The sequence below is a fragment of the Phyllobates terribilis genome, unplaced genomic scaffold (assembly GCF_046119375.1).
Source record: "Phyllobates terribilis strain yellow unplaced genomic scaffold, ASM4611937v1 Scaffold_38__1_contigs__length_12584779, whole genome shotgun sequence".
NCBI classification, from domain to species: domain Eukaryota; kingdom Metazoa; phylum Chordata; class Amphibia; order Anura; family Dendrobatidae; genus Phyllobates; species Phyllobates terribilis.
The window spans coordinates 1,072,889-1,090,699 of record NW_027362798.1 but is presented as its reverse complement, the minus strand read 5'-3'; the positions used below and the strand labels follow the sequence as shown (position 1 = coordinate 1,090,699).

General features: G+C 45.3%; 12 non-coding genes and 2 pseudogenes across 12 annotated transcripts; all 14 read left to right on the top strand.

The window, feature by feature from the left end:
- Positions 1-373: 373 nt before the first annotated feature.
- On the top strand, positions 374-564 carry LOC141183942 (U2 spliceosomal RNA). Its single transcript, XR_012258747.1, has one exon. It is a non-coding gene; the product is annotated as a U2 spliceosomal RNA (small nuclear RNA).
- Positions 565-1,679: 1,115 nt separating this feature from the next.
- On the top strand, positions 1,680-1,870 carry LOC141183930 (U2 spliceosomal RNA). Its single transcript, XR_012258736.1, has one exon. It is a non-coding gene; the product is annotated as a U2 spliceosomal RNA (small nuclear RNA).
- Positions 1,871-2,985: 1,115 nt separating this feature from the next.
- Positions 2,986-3,176, top strand: LOC141183918 (U2 spliceosomal RNA). The gene has a single exon (XR_012258725.1). It is a non-coding gene; the product is annotated as a U2 spliceosomal RNA (small nuclear RNA).
- Positions 3,177-4,291: 1,115 nt separating this feature from the next.
- Positions 4,292-4,482, top strand: LOC141183171 (U2 spliceosomal RNA). The gene has a single exon (XR_012258174.1). It is a non-coding gene; the product is annotated as a U2 spliceosomal RNA (small nuclear RNA).
- Positions 4,483-5,597: 1,115 nt separating this feature from the next.
- Positions 5,598-5,788, top strand: LOC141183906 (U2 spliceosomal RNA). Its single transcript, XR_012258714.1, has one exon. It is a non-coding gene; the product is annotated as a U2 spliceosomal RNA (small nuclear RNA).
- A 1,115-nt stretch (positions 5,789-6,903) lies between these two features.
- On the top strand, positions 6,904-7,094 carry LOC141183894 (U2 spliceosomal RNA). The gene has a single exon (XR_012258703.1). It is a non-coding gene; the product is annotated as a U2 spliceosomal RNA (small nuclear RNA).
- A 1,115-nt stretch (positions 7,095-8,209) lies between these two features.
- Positions 8,210-8,301, top strand: LOC141183545 (U2 spliceosomal RNA; annotated as a pseudogene).
- Positions 8,302-9,063: 762 nt separating this feature from the next.
- Positions 9,064-9,271, top strand: LOC141183324 (U2 spliceosomal RNA; annotated as a pseudogene).
- Positions 9,272-10,386: 1,115 nt separating this feature from the next.
- Positions 10,387-10,577, top strand: LOC141183880 (U2 spliceosomal RNA). Its single transcript, XR_012258691.1, has one exon. It is a non-coding gene; the product is annotated as a U2 spliceosomal RNA (small nuclear RNA).
- Positions 10,578-11,695: 1,118 nt separating this feature from the next.
- Positions 11,696-11,886, top strand: LOC141183868 (U2 spliceosomal RNA). The gene has a single exon (XR_012258680.1). It is a non-coding gene; the product is annotated as a U2 spliceosomal RNA (small nuclear RNA).
- Positions 11,887-13,001: 1,115 nt separating this feature from the next.
- On the top strand, positions 13,002-13,192 carry LOC141183856 (U2 spliceosomal RNA). Its single transcript, XR_012258669.1, has one exon. It is a non-coding gene; the product is annotated as a U2 spliceosomal RNA (small nuclear RNA).
- Positions 13,193-14,307: 1,115 nt separating this feature from the next.
- LOC141183212 (U2 spliceosomal RNA) lies at positions 14,308-14,498 on the top strand. Its single transcript, XR_012258211.1, has one exon. It is a non-coding gene; the product is annotated as a U2 spliceosomal RNA (small nuclear RNA).
- A 1,115-nt stretch (positions 14,499-15,613) lies between these two features.
- Positions 15,614-15,804, top strand: LOC141183844 (U2 spliceosomal RNA). Its single transcript, XR_012258658.1, has one exon. It is a non-coding gene; the product is annotated as a U2 spliceosomal RNA (small nuclear RNA).
- A 1,115-nt stretch (positions 15,805-16,919) lies between these two features.
- On the top strand, positions 16,920-17,110 carry LOC141183832 (U2 spliceosomal RNA). Its single transcript, XR_012258647.1, has one exon. It is a non-coding gene; the product is annotated as a U2 spliceosomal RNA (small nuclear RNA).
- Positions 17,111-17,811: the final 701 nt, after the last annotated feature.

Sequence of the window (17,811 nt, the reverse complement as noted above, 5' to 3'; positions counted from 1 at the left end):
AGCAGCCACCTTCAGTCTGCTGCTGGACAGCCAGCAGCAGCAGCAGCAGGAGAGGTATGTAATCAGGAGCCCTCCTGCTAAGGGTAGACAGCTGCTCGTTCCACCCCACCCCCCGCCTTAATTGGTTCTCCTCCCTTCCAACGGTGTTGAGGCGGGTGGGAACAGCAGGGGGTGAAGGTGCTGTGTTTAAAGAGGTGGAGTTATGCAGATCTAAAACGCGTGGATTGCAGCAGCAGCAAGCCGAAAAGTGCAGGCATGTAAGGGATCTAGAGGTTGACAACATGTCTTCTTAACGGGAGTCCAGGAGCTCATCTCCACAAATGGACTTTTCAGGATCCTTGGGTGGCTCCGTAGTTTGAAACCAATTCTGGTTATCGCTTCTCGGCCTTTTGGCTAAGATCAAGTGTAGTATCTGTTCTTATCAGTTTAATATCTGATACGTCCCCTATCTGGGGACCATATATTAAATGGATTTTTAGAACAGGGAGATGGAAAAAGAGCTTGCTCTGTCCACTCCACGCATTGACCTGGTATTGCAGTATCTCCAGGACCGGTGCACCCCTTCTTTAATGCAGTTTCTAAAATCAGAAAGAATTGAATTCAATGTTTTTTGTTCATTTTGCTTGTTTGTCGGATTTTGGGATGGACTCTTTGGCTTTGCTTTTCTTCTCCTCATTGGATTTTTCATGTTCAAAGTTGCAGAAGCCAGATTACAAGCTCATTTTGGTTCAACTTCAGCAACTGTGCATTGCATTGCCATGTAATGTGATGCAATGCTATCTTTCTAGCTCTCCCTTTTTACTTCCTTTTGGATAAACAGACATATTAGGCAAGCATTTTGGAGCTTTCACCTAAATAACTACAGGTGGTGAGATAAGCTGCACAATATAATTGACCTTTCAGTATATTGTTGCACACACACCATCTATTTAGCAAATGCCCTTGTTATCAACAGCAGCCTTTTAAACTCACCTGAGCTAACAGGTATGTGCGCTGGTTACTCTGCTGCGCTTAAAATTTCTTTTTTGGTTTGCTACAATGCCTTTTCTGAAACGTTGTCTCCTTCTGCTGGAACACTGACTTCTTTCATTTAATGCCTGCAGACTATAAAAGAGAACCCAACCCAAAAAGTTTGGTTGATTAGTCTGTGGCATTCTGTTAAACTGTTGCTTATGGCGGTCTCTGTGAGCTTCTCAGCGACATTCAGCCAGCCAGGTATCCTGCCTGCAGTAGATGGAATGTGGCAATGGAACGCTGGCTGCGCGTGTCATAATAGGCTCTGAGCCTTTATATACCTGTGCACAGCAGCAGCCACCTTCAGTCTGCTGCTGGACAGCCAGCAGCAGCAGCAGCAGGAGAGGTATGTAATCAGGAGCCCTCCTGCTAAGGGTAGACAGCTGCTCGTTCCACCCCACCCCCCGCCTTAATTGGTTCTCCTCCCTTCCAACGGTGTTGAGGCGGGTGGGAACAGCAGGGGGTGAAGGTGCTGTGTTTAAAGAGGTGGAGTTATGCAGATCTAAAACGCGTGGATTGCAGCAGCAGCAAGCCGAAAAGTGCAGGCATGTAAGGGATCTAGAGGTTGACAACATGTCTTCTTAACGGGAGTCCAGGAGCTCATCTCCACAAATGGACTTTTCAGGATCCTTGGGTGGCTCCGTAGTTTGAAACCAATTCTGGTTATCGCTTCTCGGCCTTTTGGCTAAGATCAAGTGTAGTATCTGTTCTTATCAGTTTAATATCTGATACGTCCCCTATCTGGGGACCATATATTAAATGGATTTTTAGAACAGGGAGATGGAAAAAGAGCTTGCTCTGTCCACTCCACGCATTGACCTGGTATTGCAGTATCTCCAGGACCGGTGCACCCCTTCTTTAATGCAGTTTCTAAAATCAGAAAGAATTGAATTCAATGTTTTTTGTTCATTTTGCTTGTTTGTCGGATTTTGGGATGGACTCTTTGGCTTTGCTTTTCTTCTCCTCATTGGATTTTTCATGTTCAAAGTTGCAGAAGCCAGATTACAAGCTCATTTTGGTTCAACTTCAGCAACTGTGCATTGCATTGCCATGTAATGTGATGCAATGCTATCTTTCTAGCTCTCCCTTTTTACTTCCTTTTGGATAAACAGACATATTAGGCAAGCATTTTGGAGCTTTCACCTAAATAACTACAGGTGGTGAGATAAGCTGCACAATATAATTGACCTTTCAGTATATTGTTGCACACACACCATCTATTTAGCAAATGCCCTTGTTATCAACAGCAGCCTTTTAAACTCACCTGAGCTAACAGGTATGTGCGCTGGTTACTCTGCTGCGCTTAAAATTTCTTTTTTGGTTTGCTACAATGCCTTTTCTGAAACGTTGTCTCCTTCTGCTGGAACACTGACTTCTTTCATTTAATGCCTGCAGACTATAAAAGAGAACCCAACCCAAAAAGTTTGGTTGATTAGTCTGTGGCATTCTGTTAAACTGTTGCTTATGGCGGTCTCTGTGAGCTTCTCAGCGACATTCAGCCAGCCAGGTATCCTGCCTGCAGTAGATGGAATGTGGCAATGGAACGCTGGCTGCGCGTGTCATAATAGGCTCTGAGCCTTTATATACCTGTGCACAGCAGCAGCCACCTTCAGTCTGCTGCTGGACAGCCAGCAGCAGCAGCAGCAGGAGAGGTATGTAATCAGGAGCCCTCCTGCTAAGGGTAGACAGCTGCTCGTTCGACCCCACCCCCCGCCTTAATTGGTTCTCCTCCCTTCCAACGGTGTTGAGGCGGGTGGGAACAGCAGGGGGTGAAGGTGCTGTGTTTAAAGAGGTGGAGTTATGCAGATCTAAAACGCGTGGATTGCAGCAGCAGCAAGCCAAAAAGTGCAGGCATGTAAGGGATCTAGAGGTTGACAACATGTCTTCTTAACGGGAGTCCAGGAGCTCATCTCCACAAATGGACTTTTCAGGATCCTTGGGTGGCTCCGTAGTTTGAAACCAATTCTGGTTATCGCTTCTCGGCCTTTTGGCTAAGATCAAGTGTAGTATCTGTTCTTATCAGTTTAATATCTGATACGTCCCCTATCTGGGGACCATATATTAAATGGATTTTTAGAACAGGGAGATGGAAAAAGAGCTTGCTCTGTCCACTCCACGCATTGACCTGGTATTGCAGTATCTCCAGGACCGGTGCACCCCTTCTTTAATGCAGTTTCTAAAATCAGAAAGAATTGAATTCAATGTTTTTTGTTCATTTTGCTTGTTTGTCGGATTTTGGGATGGACTCTTTGGCTTTGCTTTTCTTCTCCTCATTGGATTTTTCATGTTCAAAGTTGCAGAAGCCAGATTACAAGCTCATTTTGGTTCAACTTCAGCAACTGTGCATTGCATTGCCATGTAATGTGATGCAATGCTATCTTTCTAGCTCTCCCTTTTTACTTCCTTTTGGATAAACAGACATATTAGGCAAGCATTTTGGAGCTTTCACCTAAATAACTACAGGTGGTGAGATAAGCTGCACAATATAATTGACCTTTCAGTATATTGTTGCACACACACCATCTATTTAGCAAATGCCCTTGTTATCAACAGCAGCCTTTTAAACTCACCTGAGCTAACAGGTATGTGCGCTGGTTACTCTGCTGCGCTTAAAATTTCTTTTTTGGTTTGCTACAATGCCTTTTCTGAAACGTTGTCTCCTTCTGCTGGAACACTGACTTCTTTCATTTAATGCCTGCAGACTATAAAAGAGAACCCAACCCAAAAAGTTTGGTTGATTAGTCTGTGGCATTCTGTTAAACTGTTGCTTATGGCGGTCTCTGTGAGCTTCTCAGCGACATTCAGCCAGCCAGGTATCCTGCCTGCAGTAGATGGAATGTGGCAATGGAACGCTGGCTGCGCGTGTCATAATAGGCTCTGAGCCTTTATATACCTGTGCACAGCAGCAGCCACCTTCAGTCTGCTGCTGGACAGCCAGCAGCAGCAGCAGCAGGAGAGGTATGTAATCAGGAGCCCTCCTGCTAAGGGTAGACAGCTGCTCGTTCGACCCCACCCCCCGCCTTAATTGGTTCTCCTCCCTTCCAACGGTGTTGAGGCGGGTGGGAACAGCAGGGGGTGAAGGTGCTGTGTTTAAAGAGGTGGAGTTATGCAGATCTAAAACGCGTGGATTGCAGCAGCAGCAAGCCGAAAAGTGCAGGCATGTAAGGGATCTAGAGGTTGACAACATGTCTTCTTAACGGGAGTCCAGGAGCTCATCTCCACAAATGGACTTTTCAGGATCCTTGGGTGGCTCCGTAGTTTGAAACCAATTCTGGTTATCGCTTCTCGGCCTTTTGGCTAAGATCAAGTGTAGTATCTGTTCTTATCAGTTTAATATCTGATACGTCCCCTATCTGGGGACCATATATAAAATGGATTTTTAGAACAGGGAGATGGAAAAAGAGCTTGCTCTGTCCACTCCACGCATTGACCTGGTATTGCAGTATCTCCAGGACCGGTGCACCCCTTCTTTAATGCAGTTTCTAAAATCAGAAAGAATTGAATTCAATGTTTTTTGTTCATTTTGCTTGTTTGTCGGATTTTGGAATGGACTCTTTGGCTTTGCTTTTCTTCTCCTCATTGGATTTTTCATGTTCAAAGTTGCAGAAGCCAGATTACAAGCTCATTTTGGTTCAACTTCAGCAACTGTGCATTGCATTGCCATGTAATGTGATGCAATGCTATCTTTCTAGCTCTCCCTTTTTACTTCCTTTTGGATAAACAGACATATTAGGCAAGCATTTTGGAGCTTTCACCTAAATAACTACAGGTGGTGAGATAAGCTGCACAATATAATTGACCTTTCAGTATATTGTTGCACACACACCATCTATTTAGCAAATGCCCTTGTTATCAACAGCAGCCTTTTAAACTCACCTGAGCTAACAGGTATGTGCGCTGGTTACTCTGCTGCGCTTAAAATTTCTTTTTTGGTTTGCTACAATGCCTTTTCTGAAACGTTGTCTCCTTCTGCTGGAACACTGACTTCTTTCATTTAATGCCTGCAGACTATAAAAGAGAACCCAACCCAAAAAGTTTGGTTGATTAGTCTGTGGCATTCTGTTAAACTGTTGCTTATGGCGGTCTCTGTGAGCTTCTCAGCGACATTCAGCCAGCCAGGTATCCTGCCTGCAGTAGATGGAATGTGGCAACGGAACGCTGGCTGCGCGTGTCATAATAGGCTCTGAGCCTTTATATACCTGTGCACAGCAGCAGCCACCTTCAGTCTGCTGCTGGACAGCCAGCAGCAGCAGCAGCAGGAGAGGTATGTAATCAGGAGCCCTCCTGCTAAGGGTAGACAGCTGCTCGTTCCACCCCACCCCCCGCCTTAATTGGTTCTCCTCCCTTCCAACGGTGTTGAGGCGGGTGGGAACAGCAGGGGGTGAAGGTGCTGTGTTTAAAGAGGTGGAGTTATGCAGATCTAAAACGCGTGGATTGCAGCAGCAGCAAGCCGAAAAGTGCAGGCATGTAAGGGATCTAGAGGTTGACAACATGTCTTCTTAACGGGAGTCCAGGAGCTCATCTCCACAAATGGACTTTTCAGGATCCTTGGGTGGCTCCGTAGTTTGAAACCAATTCTGGTTATCGCTTCTCGGCCTTTTGGCTAAGATCAAGTGTAGTATCTGTTCTTATCAGTTTAATATCTGATACGTCCCCTATCTGGGGACCATATATTAAATGGATTTTTAGAACAGGGAGATGGAAAAAGAGCTTGCTCTGTCCACTCCACGCATTGACCTGGTATTGCAGTATCTCCAGGACCGGTGCACCCCTTCTTTAATGCAGTTTCTAAAATCAGAAAGAATTGAATTCAATGTTTTTTGTTCATTTTGCTTGTTTGTCGGATTTTGGGATGGACTCTTTGGCTTTGCTTTTCTTCTCCTCATTGGATTTTTCATGTTCAAAGTTGCAGAAGCCAGATTACAAGCTCATTTTGGTTCAACTTCAGCAACTGTGCATTGCATTGCCATGTAATGTGATGCAATGCTATCTTTCTAGCTCTCCCTTTTTACTTCCTTTTGGATAAACAGACATATTAGGCAAGCATTTTGGAGCTTTCACCTAAATAACTACAGGTGGTGAGATAAGCTGCACAATATAATTGACCTTTCAGTATATTGTTGCACACACACCATCTATTTAGCAAATGCCCTTGTTATCAACAGCAGCCTGTTAAACTCACCTGAGCTAACAGGTATGTGCGCTGGTTACTCTGCTGCGCTTAAAATTTCTTTTTTGGTTTGCTACAATGCCTTTTCTGAAACGTTGTCTCCTTCTGCTGGAACACTGACTTCTTTCATTTAATGCCTGCAGACTATAAAAGAGAACCCAACCCAAAAAGTTTGGTTGATTAGTCTGTGGCATTCTGTTAAACTGTTGCTTATGGCGGTCTCTGTGAGCTTCTCAGCGACATTCAGCCAGCCAGGTATCCTGCCTGCAGTAGATGGAATGTGGCAACGGAACGCTGGCTGCGCGTGTCATAATAGGCTCTGAGCCTTTATATACCTGTGCACAGCAGCAGCCACCTTCAGTCTGCTGCTGGACAGCCAGCAGCAGCAGCAGCAGGAGAGGTATGTAATCAGGAGCCCTCCTGCTAAGGGTAGACAGCTGCTCGTTCCACCCCACCCCCCGCCTTAATTGGTTCTCCTCCCTTCCAACGGTGTTGAGGCGGGTGGGAACAGCAGGGGGTGAAGGTGCTGTGTTTAAAGAGGTGGAGTTATGCAGATCTAAAACGCGTGGATTGCAGCAGCAGCAAGCCGAAAAGTGCAGGCATGTAAGGGATCTAGAGGTTGACAACATGTCTTCTTAACGGGAGTCCAGGAGCTCATCTCCACAAATGGACTTTTCAGGATCCTTGGGTGGCTCCGTAGTTTGAAACCAATTCTGGTTATCGCTTCTCGGCCTTTTGGCTAAGATCAAGTGTAGTATCTGTTCTTATCAGTTTAATATCTGATACGTCCCCTATCTGGGGACCATATATTAAATGGATTTTTAGAACAGGGAGATGGAAAAAGAGCTTGCTCTGTCCACTCCACGCATTGACCTGGTATTGCAGTATCTCCAGGACCGGTGCACCCCTTCTTTAATGCAGTTTCTAAAATCAGAAAGAATTGAATTCAATGTTTTTTGTTCATTTTGCTTGTTTGTCGGATTTTGGGATGGACTTTTTGGCTTTGCTTTTCTTCTCCTCATTGGATTTTTCATGTTCAAAGTTGCAGAAGCCAGATTACAAGCTCATTTTGGTTCAACTTCAGCAACTGTGCATTGCATTGCCATGTAATGTGATGCAATGCTATCTTTCTAGCTCTCCCTTTTTACTTCCTTTTGGATAAACAGACATATTAGGCAAGCAGTTTGGAGCTTTCACCTAAATAACTACAGGTGGTGAGATAAGCTGCACAATATAATTGACCTTTCAGTATATTGTTGCACACACACCATCTATTTAGCAAATGCCCTTGTTATCAACAGCAGCCTTTTAAACTCACCTGAGCTAACAGGTATGTGCGCTGGTTACTCTGCTGCGCTTAAAATTTCTTTTTTGGTTTGCTACAATGCCTTTTCTGAAACGTTGTCTCCTTCTGCTGGAACACTGACTTCTTTCATTTAATGCCTGCAGACTATAAAAGAGAACCCAACCCAAAAAGTTTGGTTGATTAGTCTGTGGCATTCTGTTAAACTGTTGCTTATGGCGGTCTCTGTGAGCTTCTCAGCGACATTCAGCCAGCCAGGTATCCTGCCTGCAGTAGATGGAATGTGGCAATGGAACGCTGGCTGCGCGTGTCATAATAGGCTCTGAGCCTTTATATACCTGTGCACAGCAGCAGCCACCTTCAGTCTGCTGCTGGACAGCCAGCAGCAGCAGCAGCAGGAGAGGTATGTAATCAGGAGCCCTCCTGCTAAGGGTAAACAGCTGCTCGTTCCACCCCACCCCCCGCCTTAATTGGTTCTCCTCCCTTCCAACGGTGTTGAGGCGGGTGGGAACAGCAGGGGGTGAAGGTGCTGTGTTTAAAGAGGTGGAGTTATGCAGATCTAAAACGCGTGGATTGCAGCAGCAGCAAGCCGAAAAGTGCAGGCATGTAAGGGATCTAGAGGTTGACAACATGTCTTCTTAACGGGAGTCCAGGAGCTCATCTCCACAAATGGACTTTTCAGGATCCTTGGGTGGCTCCGTAGTTTGAAACCAATTCTGGTTATCGCTTCTCGGCCTTTTGGCTAAGATCAAGTGTAGTATCTTTCGAAAAGGCGGTTTTGGATGTTGGCCGCCCTAGTAGATTGATACATTATGCACACTGGGGTTTAGGCGCTTGTTAGTACCCCAGGTGGCTAATATAGTCATCTGGTGGAAAGCATGGCCCCCCAGGATCGACGCCATTGGGCCGGGGAAGATCGAAAGCCCGAAGTGTGAAGTGCCCCAGGAGTGGTGACCCTGGGGTGCCTTAACTCACTGGGATTGGGAACCCCACTTGAGTTTATGGCACATTTGCACAAGCACTTCAAATTTTCTTTCTTCGCACACACCCTTATTCCGGACCTTCTGGCCTTAGGATGGGGAATTTTTCAATTCCCGGTCGAAGGTCTGGGCAGTATTATACTGTGAAACCTTCACTATTTATTTAATTTCTTTGTCACTGTGTGTCCACTTATTCACGTGTGTCACGTCCTACTAGGATTTTGTCGGGATGCGGTTCCCTTACGGGTTCCTCTCTTGGCAGGTCTAGGGGGAGAGTGTGTGGCCATCAGGTTCCGCTCCCCCCTGAACCCCCCTGGCTCTCCTCTTTCGGGAGGAGAGTGTTGTTGGCTCCCCTCTTCCGGGTGGGGAGCACAGGCTTTGGCTCCCAGTGCCTTGCTCGGGTGAGAACTCGGGCAGGTGCTGGGGGTAAGATTGGGTCGCCTCTGGCTTCGGCTGGAGGTGGCTTTTTGTCCCTGTTCCTCGCTGTAGCCTTTTGGCTCGGAGGGACGGGGAATGGTTTGGGGGACCCTTCTCCTTTTGGAGAGGGTTTCAATTAGACCAGCATCCTAGTGCACTTTTTTTGTGGCACTTGTCACTTTTTTAAGCGCACTCGGGTTTTGTACACGAATTCGGGCTTAAAAAAAGAAAAAATCTGTTCTTATCAGTTTAATATCTGATACGTCCCCTATCTGGGGACCATATATTAAATGGATTTTTAGAACAGGGAGATGGAAAAAGAGCTTGCTCTGTCCACTCCACGCATTGACCTGGTATTGCAGTATCTCCAGGACCGGTGCACCCCTTCTTTAATGCAGTTTCTAAAATCAGAAAGAATTGAATTCAATGTTTTTTGTTCATTTTGCTTGTTTGTCGGATTTTGGGATGGACTCTTTGGCTTTGCTTTTCTTCTCCTCATTGGATTTTTCATGTTCAAAGTTGCAGAAGCCAGATTACAAGCTCATTTTGGTTCAACTTCAGCAACTGTGCATTGCATTGCCATGTAATGTGATGCAATGCTATCTTTCTAGCTCTCCCTTTTTACTTCCTTTTGGATAAACAGACATATTAGGCAAGCATTTTGGAACTTTCACCTAAATAACTACAGGTGGTGAGATAAGCTGCACAATATAATTGACCTTTCAGTATATTGTTGCACACACACCATCTATTTAGCAAATGCCCTTGTTATCAACAGCAGCCTTTTAAACTCACCTGAGCTAACAGGTATGTGCGCTGGTTACTCTGCTGCGCTTAAAATTTCTTTTTTGGTTTGCTACAATGCCTTTTCTGAAACGTTGTCTCCCTCTGCTGGAACACTGACTTCTTTCATTTAATGCCTGCAGACTATAAAAGAGAACCCAACCCAAAAAGTTTGGTTGATTAGTCTGTGGCATTCTGTTAAACTGTTGCTTATGGCGGTCTCTGTGAGCTTCTCAGCGACATTCAGCCAGCCAGGTATCCTGCCTGCAGTAGATGGAATGTGGCAATGGAACGCTGGCTGCGCGTGTCATAATAGGCTCTGAGCCTTTATATACCTGTGCACAGCAGCAGCCACCTTCAGTCTGCTGCTGGACAGCCAGCAGCAGCAGCAGCAGGAGAGGTATGTAATCAGGAGCCCTCCTGCTAAGGGTAGACAGCTGCTCGTTCCACCCCACCCCCCGCCTTAATTGGTTCTCCTCCCTTCCAACGGTGTTGAGGCGGGTGGGAACAGCAGGGGGTGAAGGTGCTGTGTTTAAAGAGGTGGAGTTATGCAGATCTAAAACGCGTGGATTGCAGCAGCAGCAAGCCGAAAAGTGCAGGCATGTAAGGGATCTAGAGGTTGACAACATGTCTTCTTAACGGGAGTCCAGGAGCTCATCTCCACAAATGGACTTTTCAGGATCCTTGGGTGGCTCCGTAGTTTGAAACCAATTCTGGTTATCGCTTCTCGGCCTTTTGGCTAAGATCAAGTGTAGTATCTGTTCTTATCAGTTTAATATCTGATACGTCCCCTATCTGGGGACCATATATTAAATGGATTTTTAGAACAGGGAGATGGAAAAAGAGCTTGCTCTGTCCACTCCACGCATTGACCTGGTATTGCAGTATCTCCAGGACCGGTGCACCCCTTCTTTAATGCAGTTTCTAAAATCAGAAAGAATTGAATTCAATGTTTTTTGTTCATTTTGCTTGTTTGTCGGATTTTGGGATGGACTCTTTGGCTTTGCTTTTCTTCTCCTCATTGGATTTTTCATGTTCAAAGTTGCAGAAGCCAGATTACAAGCTCATTTTGGTTCAACTTCAGCAACTGTGCATTGCATTGCCATGTAATGTGATGCAATGCTATCTTTCTAGCTCTCCCTTTTTACTTCCTTTTGGATAAACAGACATATTAGGCAAGCATTTTGGAGCTTTCACCTAAATAACTACAGGTGGTGAGATAAGCTGCACAATATAATTGACCTTTCAGTATATTGTTGCACACACACCATCTATTTAGCAAATGCCCTTGTTATCAACAGCAGCCTTTTAAACTCACCTGAGCTAACAGGTATGTGCGCTGGTTACTCTGCTGCGCTTAAAATTTCTTTTTTGGTTTGCTACAATGCCTTTTCTGAAACGTTGTCTCCTTCTGCTGGAACACTGACTTCTTTCATTTAATGCCTGCAGACTATAAAAGAGAACCCAACCCAAAAAGTTTGGTTGATTAGTCTGTGGCATTCTGTTAAACTGTTGCTTATGGCGGTCTCTGTGAGCTTCTCAGCGACATTCAGCCAGCCAGGTATCCTGCCTGCAGTAGATGGAATGTGGCAATGGAACGCTGGCTGCGCGTGTCATAATAGGCTCTGAGCCTTTATATACCTGTGCACAGCAGCAGCCACCTTCAGTCTGCTGCTGGACAGCCAGCAGCAGCAGCAGCAGCAGGAGAGGTATGTAATCAGGAGCCCTCCTGCTAAGGGTAGACAGCTGCTCGTTCCACCCCACCCCCCGCCTTAATTGGTTCTCCTCCCTTCCAACGGTGTTGAGGCGGGTGGGAACAGCAGGGGGTGAAGGTGCTGTGTTTAAAGAGGTGGAGTTATGCAGATCTAAAACGCGTGGATTGCAGCAGCAGCAAGCCGAAAAGTGCAGGCATGTAAGGGATCTAGAGGTTGACAACATGTCTTCTTAACGGGAGTCCAGGAGCTCATCTCCACAAATGGACTTTTCAGGATCCTTGGGTGGCTCCGTAGTTTGAAACCAATTCTGGTTATCGCTTCTCGGCCTTTTGGCTAAGATCAAGTGTAGTATCTGTTCTTATCAGTTTAATATCTGATACGTCCCCTATCTGGGGACCATATATTAAATGGATTTTTAGAACAGGGAGATGGAAAAAGAGCTTGCTCTGTCCACTCCACGCATTGACCTGGTATTGCAGTATCTCCAGGACCGGTGCACCCCTTCTTTAATGCAGTTTCTAAAATCAGAAAGAATTGAATTCAATGTTTTTTGTTCATTTTGCTTGTTTGTCGGATTTTGGGATGGACTCTTTGGCTTTGCTTTTCTTCTCCTCATTGGATTTTTCATGTTCAAAGTTGCAGAAGCCAGATTACAAGCTCATTTTGGTTCAACTTCAGCAACTGTGCATTGCATTGCCATGTAATGTGATGCAATGCTATCTTTCTAGCTCTCCCTTTTTACTTCCTTTTGGATAAACAGACATATTAGGCAAGCATTTTGGAGCTTTCACCTAAATAACTACAGGTGGTGAGATAAGCTGCACAATATAATTGACCTTTCAGTATATTGTTGCACACACACCATCTATTTAGCAAATGCCCTTGTTATCAACAGCAGCCTTTTAAACTCACCTGAGCTAACAGGTATGTGCGCTGGTTACTCTGCTGCGCTTAAAATTTCTTTTTTGGTTTGCTACAATGCCTTTTCTGAAACGTTGTCTCCTTCTGCTGGAACACTGACTTCTTTCATTTAATGCCTGCAGACTATAAAAGAGAACCCAACCCAAAAAGTTTGGTTGATTAGTCTGTGGCATTCTGTTAAACTGTTGCTTATGGCGGTCTCTGTGAGCTTCTCAGCGACATTCAGCCAGCCAGGTATCCTGCCTGCAGTAGATGGAATGTGGCAATGGAACGCTGGCTGCGCGTGTCATAATAGGCTCTGAGCCTTTATATACCTGTGCACAGCAGCAGCCACCTTCAGTCTGCTGCTGGACAGCCAGCAGCAGCAGCAGCAGGAGAGGTATGTAATCAGGAGCCCTCCTGCTAAGGGTAGACAGCTGCTCGTTCCACCCCACCCCCCGCCTTAATTGGTTCTCCTCCCTTCCAACGGTGTTGAGGCGGGTGGGAACAGCAGGGGGTGAAGGTGCTGTGTTTAAAGAGGTGGAGTTATGCAGATCTAAAACGCGTGGATTGCAGCAGCAGCAAGCCGAAAAGTGCAGGCATGTAAGGGATCTAGAGGTTGACAACATGTCTTCTTAACGGGAGTCCAGGAGCTCATCTCCACAAATGGACTTTTCAGGATCCTTGGGTGGCTCCGTAGTTTGAAACCAATTCTGGTTATCGCTTCTCGGCCTTTTGGCTAAGATCAAGTGTAGTATCTGTTCTTATCAGTTTAATATCTGATACGTCCCCTATCTGGGGACCATATATTAAATGGATTTTTAGAACAGGGAGATGGAAAAAGAGCTTGCTCTGTCCACTCCACGCATTGACCTGGTATTGCAGTATCTCCAGGACCGGTGCACCCCTTCTTTAATGCAGTTTCTAAAATCAGAAAGAATTGAATTCAATGTTTTTTGTTCATTTTGCTTGTTTGTCGGATTTTGGGATGGACTCTTTGGCTTTGCTTTTCTTCTCCTCATTGGATTTTTCATGTTCAAAGTTGCAGAAGCCAGATTACAAGCTCATTTTGGTTCAACTTCAGCAACTGTGCATTGCATTGCCATGTAATGTGATGCAATGCTATCTTTCTAGCTCTCCCTTTTTACTTCCTTTTGGATAAACAGACATATTAGGCAAGCATTTTGGAGCTTTCACCTAAATAACTACAGGTGGTGAGATAAGCTGCACAATATAATTGACCTTTCAGTATATTGTTGCACACACACCATCTATTTAGCAAATGCCCTTGTTATCAACAGCAGCCTTTTAAACTCACCTGAGCTAACAGGTATGTGCGCTGGTTACTCTGCTGCGCTTAAAATTTCTTTTTTGGTTTGCTACAATGCCTTTTCTGAAACGTTGTCTCCTTCTGCTGGAACACTGACTTCTTTCATTTAATGCCTGCAGACTATAAAAGAGAACCCAACCCAAAAAGTTTGGTTGATTAGTCTGTGGCATTCTGTTAAACTGTTGCTTATGGCGGTCTCTGTGAGCTTCTCAGCGACATTCAGCCAGCCAGGTATCCTGCCTGCAGTAGATGGAATGTGGCAATGGAACGCTGGCTGCGCGTGTCATAATAGGCTCTGAGCCTTTATATACCTGTGCACAGCAGCAGCCACCTTCAGTCTGCTGCTGGACAGCCAGCAGCAGCAGCAGCAGGAGAGGTATGTAATCAGGAGCCCTCCTGCTAAGGGTAGACAGCTGCTCGTTCCACCCCACCCCCCGCCTTAATTGGTTCTCCTCCCTTCCAACGGTGTTGAGGCGGGTGGGAACAGCAGGGGGTGAAGGTGCTGTGTTTAAAGAGGTGGAGTTATGCAGATCTAAAACGCGTGGATTGCAGCAGCAGCAAGCCGAAAAGTGCAGGCATGTAAGGGATCTAGAGGTTGACAACATGTCTTCTTAACGGGAGTCCAGGAGCTCATCTCCACAAATGGACTTTTCAGGATCCTTGGGTGGCTCCGTAGTTTGAAACCAATTCTGGTTATCGCTTCTCGGCCTTTTGGCTAAGATCAAGTGTAGTATCTGTTCTTATCAGTTTAATATCTGATACGTCCCCTATCTGGGGACCATATATTAAATGGATTTTTAGAACAGGGAGATGGAAAAAGAGCTTGCTCTGTCCACTCCACGCATTGACCTGTTATTGCAGTATCTTCAGGACCGGTGCACCCCTTCTTTAATGCAGTTTCTAAAATCAGAAAGAATTGAATTCAATGTTTTTTGTTCATTTTGCTTGTTTGTCGGATTTTGGGATGGACTCTTTGGCTTTGCTTTTCTTCTCCTCATTGGATTTTTCATGTTCAAAGTTGCAGAAGCCAGATTACAAGCTCATTTTGGTTCAACTTCAGCAACTGTGCATTGCATTGCCATGTAATGTGATGCAATGCTATCTTTCTAGCTCTCCCTTTTTACTTCCTTTTGGATAAACAGACATATTAGGCAAGCATTTTGGAGCTTTCACCTAAATAACTACAGGTGGTGAGATAAGCTGCACAATATAATTGACCTTTCAGTATATTGTTGCACACACACCATCTATTTAGCAAATGCCCTTGTTATCAACAGCAGCCTTTTAAACTCACCTGAGCTAACAGGTATGTGCGCTGGTTACTCTGCTGCGCTTAAAATTTCTTTTTTGGTTTGCTACAATGCCTTTTCTGAAACGTTGTCTCCTTCTGCTGGAACACTGACTTCTTTCATTTAATGCCTGCAGACTATAAAAGAGAACCCAACCCAAAAAGTTTGGTTGATTAGTCTGTGGCATTCTGTTAAACTGTTGCTTATGGCGGTCTCTGTGAGCTTCTCAGCGACATTCAGCCAGCCAGGTATCCTGCCTGCAGTAGATGGAATGTGGCAATGGAACGCTGGCTGCGCGTGTCATAATAGGCTCTGAGCCTTTATATACCTGTGCACAGCAGCAGCCACCTTCAGTCTGCTGCTGGACAGCCAGCAGCAGCAGCAGCAGGAGAGGTATGTAATCAGGAGCCCTCCTGCTAAGGGTAGACAGCTGCTCGTTCCACCCCACCCCCCGCCTTAATTGGTTCTCCTCCCTTCCAACGGTGTTGAGGCGGGTGGGAACAGCAGGGGGTGAAGGTGCTGTGTTTAAAGAGGTGGAGTTATGCAGATCTAAAACGCGTGGATTGCAGCAGCAGCAAGCCGAAAAGTGCAGGCATGTAAGGGATCTAGAGATTGACAACATGTCTTCTTAACGGGAGTCCAGGAGCTCATCTCCACAAATGGACTTTTCAGGATCCTTGGGTGGCTCCGTAGTTTGAAACCAATTCTGGTTATCGCTTCTCGGCCTTTTGGCTAAGATCAAGTGTAGTATCTGTTCTTATCAGTTTAATATCTGATACGTCCCCTATCTGGGGACCATATATTAAATGGATTTTTAGAACAGGGAGATGGAAAAAGAGCTTGCTCTGTCCACTCCACGCATTGACCTGGTATTGCAGTATCTCCAGGACCGGTGCACCCCTTCTTTAATGCAGTTTCTAAAATCAGAAAGAATTGAATTCAATGTTTTTTGTTCATTTTGCTTGTTTGTCGGATTTTGGGATGGACTCTTTGGCTTTGCTTTTCTTCTCCTCATTGGATTTTTCATGTTCAAAGTTGCAGAAGCCAGATTACAAGCTCATTTTGGTTCAACTTCAGCAACTGTGCATTGCATTGCCATGTAATGTGATGCAATGCTATCTTTCTAGCTCTCCCTTTTTACTTCCTTTTGGATAAACAGACATATTAGGCAAGCATTTTGGAGCTTTCACCTAAATAACTACAGGTGGTGAGATAAGCTGCACAATATAATTGACCTTTCAGTATATTGTTGCACACACACCATCTATTTAGCAAATGCCCTTGTTATCAACAGCAGCCTTTTAAACTCACCTGAGCTAACAGGTATGTGCGCTGGTTACTCTGCTGCGCTTAAAATTTCTTTTTTGGTTTGCTACAATGCCTTTTCTGAAACGTTGTCTCCTTCTGCTGGAACACTGACTTCTTTCATTTAATGCCTGCAGACTATAAAAGAGAACCCAACCCAAAAAGTTTGGTTGATTAGTCTGTGGCATTCTGTTAAACTGTTGCTTATGGCGGTCTCTGTGAGCTTCTCAGCGACATTCAGCCAGCCAGGTATCCTGCCTGCAGTAGATGGAATGTGGCAATGGAACGCTGGCTGCGCGTGTCATAATAGGCTCTGAGCCTTTATATACCTGTGCACAGCAGCAGCCACCTTCAGTCTGCTGCTGGACAGCCAGCAGCAGCAGCAGCAGGAGAGGTATGTAATCAGGAGCCCTCCTGCTAAGGGTAGACAGCTGCTCGTTCCACCCCACCCCCCGCCTTAATTGGTTCTCCTCCCTTCCAACGGTGTTGAGGCGGGTGGGAACAGCAGGGGGTGAAGGTGTTGTGTTTAAAGAGGTGGAGTTATGCAGATCTAAAACGCGTGGATTGCAGCAGCAGCAAGCCGAAAAGTGCAGGCATGTAAGGGATCTAGAGGTTGACAACATGTCTTCTTAACGGGAGTCCAGGAGCTCATCTCCACAAATGGACTTTTCAGGATCCTTGGGTGGCTCCGTAGTTTGAAACCAATTCTGGTTATCGCTTCTCGGCCTTTTGGCTAAGATCAAGTGTAGTATCTGTTCTTATCAGTTTAATATCTGATACGTCCCCTATCTGGGGACCATATATTAAATGGATTTTTAGAACAGGGAGATGGAAAAAGAGCTTGCTCTGTCCACTCCACGCATTGACCTGGTATTGCAGTATCTCCAGGACCGGTGCACCCCTTCTTTAATGCAGTTTCTAAAATCAGAAAGAATTGAATTCAATGTTTTTTGTTCATTTTGCTTGTTTGTCGGATTTTGGGATGGACTCTTTGGCTTTGCTTTTCTTCTCCTCATTGGATTTTTCATGTTCAAAGTTGCAGAAGCCAGATTACAAGCTCATTTTGGTTCAACTTCAGCAACTGTGCATTGCATTGCCATGTAATGTGATGCAATGCTATCTTTCTAGCTCTCCCTTTTTACTTCCTTTTGGATAAACAGACATATTAGGCAAGCATTTTGGAGCTTTCACCTAAATAACTACAGGTGGTGAGATAAGCTGCACAATATAATTGACCTTTCAGTATATTGTTGCACACACACCATCTATTTAGCAAATGCCCTTGTTATCAACAGCAGCCTTTTAAACTCACCTGAGCTAACAGGTATGTGCGCTGGTTACTCTGCTGCGCTTAAAATTTCTTTTTTGGTTTGCTACAATGCCTTTTCTGAAACGTTGTCTCCTTCTGCTGGAACACTGACTTCTTTCATTTAATGCCTGCAGACTATAAAATAGAACCCAACCCAAAAAGTTTGGTTGATTAGTCTGTGGCATTCTGTTAAACTGTTGCTTATGGCGGTCTCTGTGAGCTTCTCAGCGACATTCAGCCAGCCAGGTATCCTGCCTGCAGTAGATGGAATGTGGCAATGGAACGCTGGCTGCGCG